Source organism: Trachypithecus francoisi, unplaced genomic scaffold (assembly GCF_009764315.1).
Source record: "Trachypithecus francoisi isolate TF-2019V2 unplaced genomic scaffold, Tfra_2.0 Lachesis_group6, whole genome shotgun sequence".
Classification (NCBI taxonomy): domain Eukaryota; kingdom Metazoa; phylum Chordata; class Mammalia; order Primates; family Cercopithecidae; genus Trachypithecus; species Trachypithecus francoisi.
Genome location: NW_022681471.1, coordinates 119422592 through 119427327, shown reverse-complemented (window position 1 = coordinate 119427327; position 4736 = coordinate 119422592). Strand labels below are relative to the sequence as shown.

Sequence of the window (4736 nt, the reverse complement as noted above, 5' to 3'; positions counted from 1 at the left end):
CAACTTCAGTGTCCATCAACAGATGACTGGATAAAGAAAATGTGGTACATATATACAATAGAGTATTATTCAGCCTTATAAAAGGAGATTCTGCCATTTTCCACAACATAGATGAACCCAGAGGACGTTACGCTAAGTGAAATAAAGTAGGTACAGAAAGAAAAATATCACACAATCTCACTTACATGTAGAATCTTTTTTTTAAAAAAAAGAGGAGGCTGCATAGTAGTGGCTGAGGTGACCAAAGCCACAGTAATGTCTGTAGTTCGTTCATCCGTCCATGCCAAATGGATTGTGGGGAAGGTAATTGGGACAAAAATGCAAAAGACTGCCAAAGTGAGAGTGACCAGGCTTGTTCTGGATCCCTATTTATTAAGTATTTTAATAAGCGGAAAACCTACTTTGCTCATGATGCCCTTCAGCAGTGCACTGTTGGGGATATTGTGCTTCTCAGAGCTTTACCTGTTCCACGAGCAAAGCATGTGAAACTGAACTGGCCGAGATCGTTTTCAAAGTTGGAAAAGTCATAGATCCAGTGACAGGAAAGCCCTGTGCAGGAACTACCTACCTGGAGAGTCCTTTGAGTTCGGAAACCACCCAGCTAAGCAAAAATCTGGAAGAACTCAATATCTCTTCACAGTGAAAGGGGAGTGGAAGAAGGAGCTAAAGGGAAAAATTGGCATGCTTATGTTATGGAAAAAGAAATTTTTCTAAGTTTCATCACAAAAAAAAAAATAAAAATAAAAAATAAAAAAGAGGAATTTATAGAAAAAGAGTAGAACAATGGTTACCAGGTGTGGGGGAAATGAGAAGATGTAGGTTAAAAGGCACACAGTTACAGTTATGTAGGAAAAATAGGTCTAGAGATTTAATGTACAACATGAGGACTATAGTTAATAACATTGTATTGTGTACTGGAAATTTGCCAAAAGCATAGATGTTAGGTGCTCTTACCATCAAAGAAGAAAAGAGAAAATGAAAGGAAGAAAAGTAACTATATGATAATTTACTTGACTGTAGTAATCACTTCACCATATGTATCAAAACATCATGTTGTAACAGTTAGATGAAGAAATAAGATCTAGTGTTGGAGGCCGGGCGCGGTGGCTCAAGCCTGTAATCCCAGCACTTTGGGAGGCCGAGACGGGCGGATCACGAGGCCAGGAGATCGAGACCATCCTGGCTAACACGGTGAAACCCCGTCTCTACTAAAAATACAAAAAACTAGCCGGGCGAGGTGGCGGCGCCTGCAGTCCCAGCTACTCGGGAGGCTGAGGCAGGAGAATGGCGTGAACCCGGGAGGCGGAGCTTGCAGTGAGCTGAGATCTGGCCACTGCACTCCAGCCTGGGTGACAGAGCGAGACTCCGTCTCAAAAAAAAAAAAAAAAAAAAAAAGATCTAGTGTTGGGCAGCACAGTAGGGTACCTATAGTTAACAATAAAGTATTGTATATTTCAAAATAACTAGAAGAATAGATTTGGAATGTTACCAACACGAAGAAATGATAAAGGCTTAAGGTGATGGATACCCCATTACCCAGATTCGATCATTACCATTGTATGCTTGTATCAAAATATCACATGTACCCCATAAATATGTACAACTATTACATATCTGAAAAAATTAAAAATAAAAAATCATGTTGTACAACTTAAAAGTATAAAATAAAAAAATTTAAATCATGCTAATCTTTAGTAGACAGTATTACGTGGGAAGGCAGAGAAAAGAGTGACACATAAATGGAGGTAGGGCCCCTACTACTGGACTTTATCAGTTATGTGAGCCAATTTTGTTTGAGTCGGGTTTTCTGTACCTTACAATCCAAAGTTCCCATATGGATATGGTTATATATAGTCATATGTTACACAAAAGTATAGTGAATGCATTCACTTTAGATAAGCAGGATAATGATTAAATTTCTGAGCATCAATAGTTGCATTAGTTGGAATTTTCTGAAGCAGATGACAAAGCAAGGAAAAAAGATATTAAGTGAAAAGGGATTTATTGGAAGGATCTTGGGATAACTTATTATGTGTCTGTCTCAGCAGGACAGTGATATGGAAAGATGCCCATAGACACAATTAAAGGAATATGTTTTCTGTGATAGCAAAAGATACAGAAATTTAACAGTATCCAACAGCCTCACAAAGCAGGAGATGATGCAGCTTGCATCCTGGATTCTTCAGAGATCTCTTTAAGGAAGGTGAGCACAGATTGAGAATTTTGCTGGGAGGAAGAAGCTCTCACCTTCCTCTACTCTTGGGATCTTTCTCTCTTAGCTCCTTCAATCATACCAAAGAGCCTGGCTACCTGCTTGCCTACTCACCAGTTTAAGAAATGGAAGCAAAACAATGTCCAGCACATTTTTCCTGTTTACCACAAGACTGGTGGTGACGTCAAAAGTTAATTTAAGGTCGATACACTTGCTTTTGCCTGTAGTATCAGCTACTTGGGAGGCAGAGGTGGAAGGATCATTTGAGCCCAGGATGTTGAGATTGCGGTAAACTATTGTATTAGTTTGTTCTTGCATTGCTATAAACAAATACCTGAGACTGGGTCATTTGTAAAGAAAGGAGGTTTAATTGGCTCACGGTTCTGCAGGCTGTACAGGAAGCATGATTCTGGCATCTGTTTGGCTTCTGGGGAGGTCTCAGAAAACTTATAATCATGGCAGAAGGAGAAGGGGGGGCTGACACTTCACATGGCTGGGAGCAGGAGGAAAAGAGAGATGGGGGAGGTGCCACACACTTGTAAACAACCAGACCTCACAAGAACTCACTATTGCCAAGACAGCACCAAGGGGGATGGTGTTAAACTATGAGAAACAGAAACCACTCCATGATCCAATCACCTCCCACCAGGCTCCACCTCCAACATTGGGGATTACAATTCAACATGAGATTTGGGTAGGGACAGACACACATCCAAACCATTTCAGCTATCATTGCACCACTGCACTCCAGCCTGGGCAACAGAATGAGACCCTGTGTATTAGTCTGTTGTCGAATTGCTATAGAGAAATACCTGAGAATGGGTAATTTGTAAAGAAAAGAGGTTTAATTGGCTCATGGTTCTATGGGCTGTGCAGGAAGCATAGCGGCTTCCACTTCTGGGGGGCCTCAGGAAGCTTCCAATCATGGTGAAAGGCAAAGGGGAAGCGAGCCATCTTGCATAGTGGCAGCAGGAAGAAGAGCGAGAAGGGAGGTGCCACACACTTTTAAACAACCAGATCTCGTGAGAACTGTACCACAAGACAGCACCAAGGGGATGGTGCTAAACTATTCATGAAGGATTCACCCCCATGATCCAATCACGTCCCACCAGGCCCCACTTCTGACATTTGGGTTTACAATTTGACATGAAATTTGGGTCGGGACACAGATCCAAACAATATCGCCCTGCCTCTTAAAAATAAGGTTAATTTACCACCAGTTTCTGGGTCTAAGCCTTCAGGCCTGCCTGAAGTCCATTCCAGGCTCCCAGAATAAAGGATAGGCTCAACAAACTGAGTCTTGGGGAAGCAAGAAACAAGGACACCTTGGGAACCTCAGGGACAAGATAGGAATCCTGCTGTCATCAAGACTCTGCTTGTCTCCTGTCTCTGCTTCTCTTTGCAGGTTTCAACTAAAATGTTGAAACCTTGGTGGTTATGCAGCTTCAAGGGCTCACATTCTCCTAGCATAAACACCTGAAAAGAAATGATTCTCTTAACATCCAGGGCAGGCCTCCGACAGAGCAGACTTGGGTCATGCATCCTCTCTTATGAATTGGATTAAAGTGGGGGTGGGAAGTGGAGGAGTGGTGACGAGGGTTGGGGAACGGGTATTATGATTAGCTGCCATTAAAACCACACAGTTGGAGCAGTGAGGGTACATCTTCCAAGAGAAAGAGTGAGTCCTTCTCAGAAAATGGGGTGTTAACTATGTAAAATAAGTAGTACCACAACAGTAAGTAGTAAACCTTCAAAATCCAAATAACCTTCATCACTGACAGCACTCATCTTGTTCAGGAAGAGATGTCATCCCTAAGCAACTCATTTCTTTAAAAATGGTGACTGACAGTGTTGTTGTTTTTCTAATCATGTTCATGACAAATATTGCTCTGCTCCTGTCCCTTCAGGAAAACATTAAAAGTTGGGCATGGTGGCTATTCCTGTAATGTCAGCATTTTGGGAGGTCAAGGAGGGCGGATCGCTTGAGCCCAGGAGTTTGAGACCAGCATGGGCAACAGGATGAAACCCCATCTTTACAAAAAAAAAAAAAAAAAAATTAGCTGGGTGTGGTGGTGTGCACCTGTAGTCCCAGCAACTCAGGAGGCTGAGGTGAGAGAATGGATTGAGCCCAGGAGGTTGAGGCTGCAGTGATCTGTGACTGTGCCACTGCATTCCAGCATGGGTATCAGAGTGAGACTGTGTCTCAAAAAATGAAAGAAAGAAGGAAGGAAGGAAGGAAGAGAAAGAAAGAAAAGAAAGAAAGAAAAAGAAAGAAAGAAAGAAAGAGAAAGAAAGAAAGAAAAGAAAAGAAAGAGAAACAAATAAATGAACAGAAGGTGATTGTTTGGTTATATTCCTATGAAATGTCTAGAAGAGGCAAGTTCACAGAGACAGGAGGTAGATTCGCGGTTGCCGGAAGTTGGGGATCTAGGAGACCAGGGGGCAGGGGTGTGATAGCTAAAGGATATAGTGTTTCTTTTTGAGGAGATGAAAATATTATAAAATTGTGGTGATGCTTGCTTAG

The 4736-nt window shown here is 41.9% G+C and overlaps 1 pseudogene; it reads left to right on the top strand.

Annotated features, from left to right (window-relative positions):
• Positions 1-218: 218 nt before the first annotated feature.
• Positions 219-643, top strand: LOC117077836 (annotated as a pseudogene).
• The last annotated feature ends 4093 nt before the right edge of the window (positions 644-4736 follow it).